At 40.8% G+C, this 12,977-nt stretch overlaps 1 long non-coding RNA gene across 1 annotated transcript; it reads right to left on the reverse strand.

The window, feature by feature from the left end:
• Window positions 1-4,088: 4,088 nt before the first annotated feature.
• LOC143737450 (uncharacterized) lies at window positions 4,089-7,798 on the reverse strand. Its single transcript, XR_013203657.1, has 2 exons — window positions 7,603-7,798; window positions 4,089-4,208 (listed from the first exon to the last, which is right to left on the reverse strand). It is a non-coding gene; the product is annotated as an uncharacterized LOC143737450 (long non-coding RNA).
• Window positions 7,799-12,977: the final 5,179 nt, after the last annotated feature.

Genomic DNA, 12,977 nt, shown 5'->3' on the forward strand with positions numbered 1-12,977 from the left:
CCCGGAGTATGGCTGCTTCTACAGCTCTTCTTTCAGGAGCTTCTCTTCAGGACGTTTGTGATGCGGCAGGCTGGTCCTCACCGCACACTTTCGTTAGATTTTATTCCCTCGATCTTAGCTCCACTCCCGGGGCTCAGGTTCTCTCGTCGGTTTGTGTCTCCTAATGACACACGACGGGGATTTGGTCATATGGGGATGTGGGTATTGCGTTCCCACTGCGATTTCACGCAGCGGTAGTCCCTGAAGGGGAACGTCCCGGGTTACGTATGTAACCCTAGTTCCCCGAAGGGACGGACGCTGCGTGTCCTGCCATACTCTCGGCATCCCCTTGGGTCGCTGCTTCAGTAACTTTTAAGCTGGCGTATTGTGTACTCAGGGGATATTTATAGCTTCCTGGTCGATGACGTCACTCGCCGTACGCTCATTCTCTCCATTGACTGATTTCATTCATGCTTCAGACGCGTCACGCTGAGGGCGTTCCCACTGCGATTTCACGCAGCGTCCGTCCCTTCGGGGAACTAGGGTTACATACGTAACCCGGGACGTTTTAGTAGCTAATGGATTTTTCATCTCGCTGCACCTGGAAAAAATGAGCGCGTCACTTCAATTATGAGCTTCCTACATTTGAAATAACAAACTTGAGCGCACAAAAGACGCGATATGTGAAAATCGCAAAAGACGCTTGGTGAGCTTGCTCCAATCAGGCGAGGGACGTGTTGGAGACCCCTGCCATAGACCATTGGCAACCGCAATGCTAGCTCCACAGATGAGGCATACAGCTTTATCTTTAACGTTAGTGAAGAGGAATTCTGTCTCCCACTCCTCGTTAAAATAATAAGTCTTCTTCTTTTTTGCATGACCTGCATCATCAGCCATAATTAATCTTTTTTTCTTTTTTTTAGTTCAATTTATCTTATGTATGTACCGTCTGCCCGCGACCGCCTCAACTCACAGAAGTTACGTTACGTTTTTTTTTTTTTTACGTGCTCGACGTGCAGATTCTAAATATTTTAAATTATTTTATTATTTTATTATGTTTTAATGGTATATGAAATATTACCATTAGTTATTTTCTCATTTTATGCCATCATCATAAATAATAAAAAAACTAAACTAAATGAAAGATTACAATTCAGGCTATTTATAGAACGTGCTCGGCGGGCGACTCATAGAGACTCCATGCTCTAGAAAGTATTGGTCTACTTATTACTAATTACTTTATAAATCCCAAATCAACCTCAACCACTTGAACAATACAAAAAGAGACAATAAACTGCACTTTTAATGCTTTCAAATTAACAATATACAATTGCATGAATTATTCTTGAATTGATCAGAGTGTAGAGAGAGAAGGTTACATTAAAAATATACCTTTAAAAAATGTTATGTTAAATTGACTATTGTTTTATACAGAAATGTTCTATAGTCTATGCAGTATTTAATGCAATGACATCATATCTTACTTTGTATTACAGAAGAATTAAGAGTAATCCCTTTAATTAAATTACAGTATTTACATACTAGTAATTACAGTAATTACATTGACTTGAGCAACTATTTTCTCCCAAACCAACTCTCTTGATCGCCGCTGCTCCCCTTTTGCTTAAAAAAATGTTGCATACTGCTGGTAAGAAATATGCTGACCTATTTTTGTCTGGCGCTGTTACCATGGTGACTCATAATATCTGCGCTCCATTGATAATGGCTTTTTATAGTTGTGGTGCACGCGCTTAACTCAGAGTCAGTCAACTTAGAGTTGATTGAACTTACTCATTTCAGCTGTTCTGTAACCGAAAACTCAGAGTTTCCCATCTCAGGGTAAGTCAACTCAGAGTTCAAGTTTTAACTCAGAGTTGGTTGAACCTCCTTATTGAAACGGGCCCCAGTTCTCTCAGTTTCCCTGCCTGTTTGTTTCAATAGTAACAGATTGTGTTGAGTTTAAGTTCAGGTGTGTCTTGTTAATTAACTCGTTAGTCACTGTGTATTTAGTCCTGTGTTTTCCTCAGTTCCTTTGTCCATCCAAGTGGAGGTGGGGGAGATGCCCTTGTATTTGAGAAGAGAGCAGCTTGTACTAGTGTATTGGGCTAATCTTATGGGACATAATGATGATCACATTGCACAGCCAGACTTAAGAAATTGTCAAGAGTGACTGAATGAGGGAGTTAAAAGCTTTGGGTGGTCTATCAAACAGAAAGTTGAGAATATGGGGTTAAGTGAACTTTTAATCTGTACTACAGTACCATACTCTACAGTTCCCCCTTGGACTTTTGAGGAACTAAAAGTGGATCTAGGGGTACTTGAAGAAAAGCAGGATAATGAAGTGGACAAATGGAGAGTTAGTAGATATATAGCAGAACAATACAGGCAGGACATGATCATATTTACAGATGCTTCGAAAATAACTGATAAAAGGGTGGGAGTGGTGCATGTGGTGCCTGAATTGGGGTTGGCTGTAGGCAAAAGGCTAAATGATGATTTGGCTGTATATACGGTAGAGCTTGTAGCTATATTGTTTGCCCTGTTATGGGTAGAAAGTTATGGGGGTAATAAACAAGTAGTTATAGCATCTGGCTCTTGTTCTGCTCTTCTAAGTATCCAGAATTCCCACTCAGGATCCAGGAAAGGCATTATTCTTGATATTGTACAGTTGGCGAGTGGATTGCAAAAGGCGGGTTTAAAATGTTCCTTCTTATGGGTTCCAGCCCACATAGGGTTGGAGGGGAATGAGCTGGCTGATATATATGCTAAGAAAGCAGCAGGTAAAGACAACATTGATGTGGAGATAGAATACAGCAAAGCAGAGGTTAAGAGCATTATTAAAACAAGAACTTATGAAAAATGGCAATTCTTTTGGGATAATGAATCATTTGGGAGACATCTTTTTAGTATACAGCCTAAAGTAAAAAAGATTGTAGGTATAGTCCAGGCTGAGAATTGGGCATACCAGACTTAATAGTACCTTATTTCTAATTAAAAAGCATGCTGATGGTAACTGTGGGTATTGTCTCAGGTGTAGCCCAGAAACAGAGCATGTATTGATTCATTGTCAAAAATATCATCAAGATAGGCAGAGGCTTATTGCTCAAGTAGAAGCCAATGAAATTATCTTTGAATACAGGAATATTTTACAAAGATATGCTGGGAAGATTTTTCTTTTTTGTTTTTAAAGAATACAGGGCTTTTAAAAAGAATTGAATTTTATAGAAAATATGTAACTCCAATCCAATAGTTGTCAACCGCCATTTACAAATAGAAGAAGAAGTTCCTTTGTCAGCTCATATAGGTGGAGATAATGAATTGGCAGACAAATGTGTGAAGAAAGCAGCAGAGAAACCTGCTGACACCTGCTGAAACCTGCTCCACAGCTGAATGCTAAATTCAATTTACAGAACTTTCTCAGTTTATATATGATAGTATTAGAAGTTAAATTAAACATTTGACAAAGTTGTATTCCTTCAATTCCCCCTTTTGGAGTTCTAAATAACTCCCACACTATATACAAATTTAAAAAATTAAAATTCATTCTTGCAACTTGTGATAGTTACAGGCACATAATGCGCTCTGTGTTTGCTTTTCTGTAATTGCATGCTGACACAGAAAACAAACATGCAATCAGGGTTTGTGAAGTTCTTACGGATAATAGTCTTTTCTGGTAGGAACTGTGATTTTCTCGTGAGAGGCGTGATTCATATGTTGAATAAAACACTTGATACTGTGGACGCATAGATAGTACGCCAGTAGAACAAACAACAACATAATTGCTATTTCCTTTATCCACAGCCAGGGTTTACCAATCAAGTTTCCGAACCATGAAGAATTATCTTCAGTCATCTGGTGTAATTTTGCTGAAAGATCAAGAATGTCTTGTTGGACCATCATGTTTGTGCACAAGTGAGTCCTGGAATGCAACCATCTTCGGATGTGACCTGCAAACGTTCTTTCCAGCAAACAAGGCGTTTTTGACATATTTATCAGCTCTAAGAATATGTTGTTTATGGAGTCCGGACTTTGTGCGATCTTCATGATGTGTAGTAGTATGACAATCTTGATCATGTCGATGGATGACTGAAGGTTTCGTCGTCTCTGCGTTGTGTATTTTTTTTCCTTTGGTGGTAGTTGGCTCGGAAGTGGGTCTAGTTGTTTCTTGAGGTTGTGTCTTCATAGGCGAGGAGGTCGGTGCATATGGGTCTCGGGCCATCAAGTTGTACCTGCACAGAGGAAGAGAGAAAACAAAGACAGGAGAGCAGTATTTGTTCTAGGGTTGTAACTTTTCTGAGTCTGCTAAACAGTGGAGCAGTATTGGTTCAAACACTAGGGTGGTACATTTTCTGAGTCTGCTATGTTGTTCCTTCTTTCCCTATCTCTTAATTATGACACCTAAAGAACAGTGAGGTAAGGATGGACTAGGATAGGGCCTATGAGGGAAGTGTTCACCCCAGGGTTAACCCCCGAAGCCTGTTGCGTTCGGTCCTTCCCGGGGCTCCTCACTGGTTCCGTGTCCTAACCTATCCCTGTAGGTGGGGGAACGACTTTACAGTGTGTACAATGAGTCCAGGTTTTCCTTCCCTGACACAATACTGCAGCTGCTGTAATCAACATCACTTGATGTGGCCCATGCCACTTTGGTTCTAATGGAGGAACGTCTTTGTACAGATCAATTATTGATTCAGGAGGCATAATTGTCTTCTGTGCTGCACTACCTGAACACACTTGTACAGTTGCATAGAAGCAAGCCTGTTTAGCTGCCATATCAGCAAGAGCATCACCTTTAGCTTCCGTAGTATTAGTTGTGAGATGTGCTTTCACTTTGATCACTGCTAATTTCTTTGGAAGTTTCATGGAAAACATTAGATCTTTCACTAATTCAGCATGCTTAATGGGGGATCCAGCAGAAGTTAGAAACTGTCTGGTTTGCCAAATGACACCAAAATCATGAATTACCCCAAAAGCATATCTGGAATCTGTGTAGATATTAGCAACCGATCCTGAAGCTAGCGTGCATGCTCTTGTTAGGGCTACTAGTTCTGCAGCTTGAGCTGAAAAATGATCTGGAAGACGTCCTGAAGCTAACACTTCCGTGAGTGGACGTTACTGCATGACCTGCTCGTCTGTTACCTTCAATTACTTGAGCTGACCCGTCAACAAACAACTCAAATTCTGAATTCTATATGGGAGTTTCTTTTACTACACTCGTAGGTGTATATGTAAGCGTAACACAATCGTGAGTAATTTCTCCTTCATCCTCTAACAAAACTTCAGTCATAGCAGACATCATACATGAGGATGGGTTCTTGACTGGTGCACACTGTAAAACAATGTTCGGAGCTGTGAGAGTTGCTTACCAATTTCTCCAATGGGAGGAGGTGACAGAAGTTTATTTTTCTTCATTCGTCAGTGTGGACACTGCATGAGGGCATTTTACATTTACAGCCTGACCTAACACCATTATTGATGAAGGGCCTGTGCTGTAGCATAACATTTAAGGCTGTGAGTCTACTTAACTAGTGTCCCCCAAAGGAAGGCTGAGACCGTCACTTTCCTTTTGTTCTTTTAAACAAAAATCAGTCTTTCATCTCTGTTGTAAATTACTGGGGAAATTAAGCACTCACAGCCCAAATGGTTAACACGTCAACCAGCTGCCCCAGTTTAATGATGAGGGGAGGGGCTGCTTCAGAGTAGCAAGCAGACTGAGTAGGAGATGAGTAACATTGTTAACTTGTTTAACGTTCTTTTTGTTTTTCCTACACTCTTTTCCCCAATGTCCATGTTTACCACAGTAATAACAACTGCTGCCCTCTCTCTTAGGACATTTGCATTTCTGTTGATTCTCTGTGTTTACCTTAAAGGATGCTGCTGCAATTTTTACTCATGCCTTGACATCAGAGTCTCTTTCCCAAGTAGCTAACCTGTCCAAGTTGTTTTGCAGGGTTCTAGCGGACCATGTGACTTCTAAGAAGGGCAATGCTTTTCTATGCTCTGACAACAGACCATCAAACCATGTGCGAACTAGGGGACCATTATCTTCTAGCACCTTCTCTGAAGTGTCAGCTATACCACTGTATGCTGCTGCTGACTGACAAAATCTTTGAGTGTACTCACTAACATTCTCATGTTTCTTCTGTACACAACTAGTGATCTTTTACCAGTCCATGTTTGGTCCAACAATGTTTTTCAACGCTTTCAGAACTCCCTCTCTCAGTTTATCTTTTCTGGCATGTTGTAGTTCAGAAGTAACAGCAGACTCAAAACTGTTGAATTCAGATCCAGTTAGAATTTGTGACATCAGCTGTGTGACTTCTGCCAACGACATGTCGTAAAGACGCATTTTACTGATCAATGCCCTTCTAAATTCAGAAAAATCTGTGCGTACTGAAGGTAAGTTTTGGGATATTTTTTCTATATCCTTAAGTCTTAACACTTTGGCAACGGTTTGGTTTTGGACAACAGAAGAGTTGGGAGGAACACTTTCAGTTCCCTCAATTCCCTGAGATCTTCTTGCGACACATACCTTTACTGAATCTACAGGCTTATCAGTTACTGATTGGATGGCTACATCTGTTTCAAAGAAAGCTTTTAAATCAGGATAATTGTTATCAGGCTGACTTACTTCTTCCACATCAGTTTTTCCTATAGCTTTGTTGCGGTTCAATTTCTTGGTTAAAGAGGAAACTTTAGCCCGGAGCTCATTGATCTGTTTCTCTAGCTCTGAGTTGCGTTTAGACTGTTCTGTAGCTAGTGCTAAACCAAATTCTCTGTGACAACAGATAATTGCTTCCACATTGTTCTTGCGAACACTTGCTCCTAGAACCTTTTTACACTCTTCTACAGACCAAATCTTATCTGGATGAATCTCATATTTCTGTGTTAGTTCTTGTCTAACTTTTTCAGTGACTATTAGATCCATCTGTTCTCCTAACAGTGTTTTAAATTCGCTATCTGACCACAAAGGAGTAGCAAGATCACCTTTTTTAGTTGTGGAGATTAGTCTAGCACTTTTCTTAATCATTTTGTGGATTTCTTTGTTACCACACAAACAAACACTAAACTTCTCTGATCACAGAGGGTACGCTTGTTAACACAAATCAACTATTGTTAAACTTCCTTGTAACCAACACATCACAAACTATTAGCATGTTACGCTAATCTTCCCTAAAAGAAAAATGCAAAGGATCTTTCACCTTCTTAACTTTTAGAGGATAAAACAAACAAAAACACTAAATCTTCTCTGATCAAAAGAGGCTACACTCGATAACACAGTTAACCTTCCTTGCCCAGAGCAAAGGATAACACACAAAATATTAGCACGTTACGCTAATCTTCTCTAAAAGGAAAATGCAAAGGATCTTTCACCTTCCTAACTTTTAGAGGATAAACACATCCCTGTTTGAACAGAGGTTCACCAATATTAACACGTAATGTTAACCTTCCCTAACTTTAGAGGATACCTTCTCTAGCAACGTAGAGGCTATACTTTCATCTTTAAAATAAACTTTTAAAGGGTAATTTTGTTAGCCAAACACTGCAGCTGTCTGATAACTGTTCTCTGACGGCGCAGAGATTTGTACTGGTCTTCAGTGGTTCTTTGAATAGAGTGAAACTCACCAAATCGTTGTTTATACGGAAAGGATTCCGTCTGGAACTCAGTCAAAAAAAGTTTGTTCTTTGTTGAGCTTTGAAGTTTCAGAATTCAGTTCTGGAACTCAGTCTTTGTTGAGTGGAGATTTCAGTTCTGGATTCAGGTAAGATTCTCTCTGGAATGCAGTCAGATCTTTGAGCTTGAATTCCAATCTGGATTCAGGTGAAGTTAATTATATCCGGGTCACGGCACCATCTGTAGTGAACTTTTTCCTTGTATAAAAGTTAGAAGCTCAGACCAGGAGACGGAGGAAGTTTTCCAAGCAGAAGTTCTTTTATTGCTTGTCGCTGCAGTCATACCAACATCGTCTGACTTCTTGAGTCAAACATTGTAATATATATACATTATAAGAGGGAGGGATTACATTGTGATGGTGGAAACTCATATACAGGTTTAGGAACCTGTATTAAAAGAGAGAGGGAAAAAACCTATTCAAACCCTGAGACTCCAGAACAGGAATGACAGGACTCTCTCTTGCTAAGACAAAAGCTCGCGAGAGTCTCCAAGAGTTTCACTAACATGTTTCATTTAACTTACAATAGAAAGAAAACCCGTCTGACAGCTGTATATAGAGACACAGAATAAGACAGGACTTTCGTGCTCCACAGCTGAATGCTAAATTCAATTTACAGAACTTTCTCAGTTTATATATGATAGTATTAGAAGTTAAATTAAACATTTGACAAAGTTGTATTCCTTCACTAGAAATTAACTAGAAGGAAGAGATGATCAGTTCAGTAGCAGCTTTAACTGAGGCTCTACAGCGTTCTGTCAGACACATTAAAGAGCCACAAAATGGTATTTATTGTTTAAATTTCTTTAAAAAAAAAACAAATTTAAAAGGTGAGACTTTGTTTCGTATCAAAAGTAACCTGGTCTGTCCTTTCTATAATCACGTTGTCAGTGTCCTCTCTGCTCCGCTATGTATTTTTTCACTGCGTGAGAACATGGTGTGGTGTGAGAGTGTGGCTTGTGGCCACGTTTTGTATGGTTTCGCGGGCTATGTGACGTCAGAGCTCGTAACTGGGAGTACATCGATCTAGTACGAGTTCACGGGTTGGAAGTCACGGGTTTGACTGCCGTTCCAGTGCACTTTCACGGGTATAAGGTTGGAAAAACACGGGTTACAGGTTGCCTGGAACGCGGCATTCGACGGGGATTCGATTAGACCTACAAACACAACGGATTCCTTCTCTGATTGGCGGATGTGCGAAGCTAACAGTTAAGTAGAGGGGTTTAGATACAGGGGTTTGAATGATTAATAATCAGTATTAACATATATTTATTCAATGTTATCCACATTATATTTCATCTGCAACAGCTTTGTGAACTTTTGTAAAGATATGTTTGGTCATTAACTTTTAAATGCATCATGATGCAAACTCATGATGGGAGTTCTCCACATGAAAGACCCACGACTGGCAGATCAACGTTTCTCTTCGAAACAGTAGGAAATTGAATTAAATTGAATGTGGAGGATTTTAACTTTGACAAGCTGATTGATAGGGCAGTTTAAACCGTGACAGGATGCACGTACTGTAACTAAGTGACATAGCTGTCCGTTAAAGACGCAATAATGACAAAGTATGTCCCAAAAAGTTTACCTCCTCTTCTGCTACACACTCAAAAGTATGTACTTTTTTTCCACAAAAACAGTGGATACTTTTAGGGCGTAGTATATAGGCAATTGGGACGCTGCACATCTCTAGCAGCACAAGCTTCAAGCAAGACCCAATAAGGTTTGTTCTTGTGCTTCAAGCAAGTATAGTAGAGCTTATGTCCTGTTTAAGTTCGCTGATCAATATTTATATGTGAATAAAAGATGAGTAGACTGTCAATGGAGGGAAAGAAATCTCTCAGATTTAATTAAAAATCTTCATGATTTCTGAAACGACATGAGGGTGAGTAAATCATCACAGAATTTACATTTAAAAGAGTTGTTTTTGTTACTGTGTGTGTTTATTATGTCTGTTTTGACAATTTTTACATAGTAAGAGGCCAATATGGAAGAAGAAAAAAGGGAGGTAAATGGTTCAATATCAGGATTTTATCTGCAATGTCATTTCTCAACTTTGCTTAGAACAGATGTATTGCAATGTTGTGGAAGCTACTTTGAAACTGTGTATTACCAAGACAAACTTGAAAGCTCAAGTCTGTGGGACTATCAGTTACATTTTGGTGCAGCAGCTTTGTTTTCCGTTTGTTTTTCCTCTTTTCTGGTGGATGGCAGGAATTTCAATGATTTTCAGGTCTACAGGAGGATTTTTATACTTCAAACTTGTACTTCAGCTTACCGAGGTCCCTAAAAAGAACAAAAAATTCTGTTAGTAATGTTATTAAAGTGATAGTTGTGACCTTAAAATAATTTCCTCAGCCTTGTGACATTCCAAACCTGTTTGACTTTCTGCCTGTGGAACCCAAAAGCAGATCTCAGGCATAATGCAAGCCCAGTCACTGTTCCCTTTCACTGAATGAAACACAAGCAGAAAAAACTTGTCACTCTTGCCTGTCTTCAAAACTTGAGAGCCCTGGTAATATAGTACTTGCATGTGGTGCAGGTAACTTACTGTAATTCAATGTTGCCTCTGAAATTTTCAGATTATTTTAGAAATGTATTAGTTGTTCTGGAGAAACAAAAGAACAAATCTGTTTATATCCATTCACAACATAATATTTATTGGCCAGTAAAGGGCTTTAAAATGGTATTTGATAGAATGAGGACACCTGTAGTAAATAAACAAAAACAGGCCAAACTATATTAACCACTTGTGTTATTCATAACAAACGCCAATGACGACAGCAGGAATCAGCTATTAATTAGTTATGGCAAAAATAAATTTGCATCGTTTATCCTTTTGATTTTTCATTCAAAAAATTGCCAAAAATCTAACCTTTCATTGAAGTAAAATAATTGAAAGTGGGGGGGAAATCACATTATGAAATAAATGTTTTTCTCCAAAACACATTGGCCACAATTATTGGTACCCCTAGATTGTTTCAAGAGTAAAATATCTCTGAAGTATATTCCCATTAATGTTTACCTTTTTTTTAGCACACCAGGGTGACTAGGAACATGAAACTGTCTAGCTATGACTTCTTGTTTCACAGGAGTTTAAATATGAGGAAACACAAAGGCCAAATTCCCTTATTCATCCATCACAATGAGTAAAACCAAAGGATATAGTTCTGATGTGCATCAAAAGATTGTTGAGCATCACAAAATAGAAAGTGGCTGTAAGAAAATAGCTAAAGAATTGAAAATCCCCATTTTGACCATCAGGGCAATAACTAAGAAGTTACAATCAACTAAAGATGTTATGAATCTTCCAGGAAGAGGTTGTGTGTCTATATTGCCTTAATGCACGGTGAGGAGGAGAGTTTGAGTCGCCAGAGACTCTTCAAGGATGATGGATGGAGAAAAATATTTATTTCAAAATCCTCCTCGCTCGTCCAAAAACAAACTCCAGCATATTCAGTTGTCAGAATGACTGGAACTTTAAACGGCACAGGGCTCTGTGGTCAGATGAAACTAAAAAAAGAGCTTTTTGGCAGCAAACACGCTAGATGGGTTTGGTGCACACAAGGATAAAAAGTACCCCATGTGTACAATTTAATGTACTGTTGGATCTTTAATGTTGTGGGCATATTTTTCTGCTGGAGGTCCTGGACTTCTTGTTCAGATACATGGCATCGTGGATTCTATCAAATATAAACAGATAAAAAATCAAAACCTGACAGCTTCTGCTAGAAATCTTATAATGGGCCATGTTTGGATTTTCCATCTGGACAACAATCCAAAACAAATATCAAAATCAACACAAAAATGTGTTACAGAGCACAAAACGAAGCTTCTGCCAGGACCGTCCCAGTTCCCTGACCTGATGAGTTGATGGAACTGATGAGGAGAAGCATCCAGTCCAAGCGGAGCTGGATGCGTGAGGGAGAACTGCAAGAGCAATGCATTGTACAACCGACTTGTGAGGAAAGCATCCGTCGATAGCATTATGCGTCGACAAGAAGCCCCCAACACTGGGCCTGGGCGAGGAACCAAGGTTTTTCCACATGACCGAGGCACGAAGGCATAGCCGCGTGACCTTGATCACGCAAAAACGGATTTCCCCTCGGAGAAAACCCCTTGGTACTGAGCCACCACAGCAGGGGTCTCATGTACAGAAGGCCAAAAGTAACTACGTTGGACGCAACTGCCATGAGCTCCAGCCAAAGACCTTTCACCGAGCGGCCACTCATGACCGCCCCCCATCCTGTGAGGGAAGCATCCGTCGATAGCGTGACGCGTCGACAAGAAGCCCCCAGCACTGGACACTGGGCGAGGAACCAAGGTTTCTTCCACATGACCGAGGCACGAAGGCATAGCCGCGTGACCTTGATTATGCGTAAACTGATTTCTCCTCAGAGAAAACCCCTTGGTCCCGAGCCACCACTGCAGGGGACTCATATACAGAAGGCCAAAAGTAACTAAGTTGGACGCAACTACCATGAGCCCCAACAGTCTCAGAGACTGTTTTGCAGTGAGTGACTGACCTAGTTCCCTTTCAAGGGAACTCGAGCTGCGTTGAGACGCGGTGGGAACGCTCTGCGTGATTGCGTCGTGAAGCACGTGTATAATCAGTCCAATGGAAGAACGAGACGTCACCGGCGGTGACGTCATAGACCAGGAAGCTATAAAGCACACCAGAAATCAGACCGCGACAGCTTCTGTTGCCTTCAGCAAGCGCTCTCTGTATACTGTCCTTGTCTATTTATTGTTGTCTGTCACAAGCACATTATCTATCTATATATATATATATATTATGGCGAAACAAGAATTCAAGCGTTGTGTTGTCCCTTGCCCTCGTTTCATCACGGGTGGGGACACACATCAGCTTTGTGTTGCTTGTTTGGGAGTGGAGCATGCCCAGTCAGTTCTCGAGGGAGCTGACTGTGAGCATTGCGAGAAGCTGTCCGTGAGGACGCTCCACTCTCGCCGGGCGTTCTTTGAGGAGGACGGTTCGGTTCGCGCTCCCCGGGGTGCGGGTCCCGCTGCTGCCGAGGCACAGCGAAGGCTTTCATCTTGGGGTTCGCATATGGATCTAGTAGCGGGGCTTGAGACGGGCCCAGCCCTTTCTCAACCCTTACCTGCTGGATCCGGTGCCTCTGCCCAGGAAGGAGCCCGCGCTGCGGCTTCTCCTTCCCCGGTTGGGGCACCATTGTTGCGGCTATCCAGTTCTGAGGATCTGGATGTCGTCAGTGTTGATATGGGGGATGTTGAGTTTTCGCCAGCTCATGCCTCCGATAATGATGAGGAGCTTATGGAGGTTTTATCTCGTGCTGTAGCTAGATT

Source organism: Siphateles boraxobius, unplaced genomic scaffold, assembly GCF_051911475.1.
Source record: "Siphateles boraxobius isolate OS27281-9 unplaced genomic scaffold, OSU_SipBor_1 130, whole genome shotgun sequence".
Classification (NCBI taxonomy): Eukaryota; Metazoa; Chordata; class Actinopteri; order Cypriniformes; family Leuciscidae; genus Siphateles; species Siphateles boraxobius.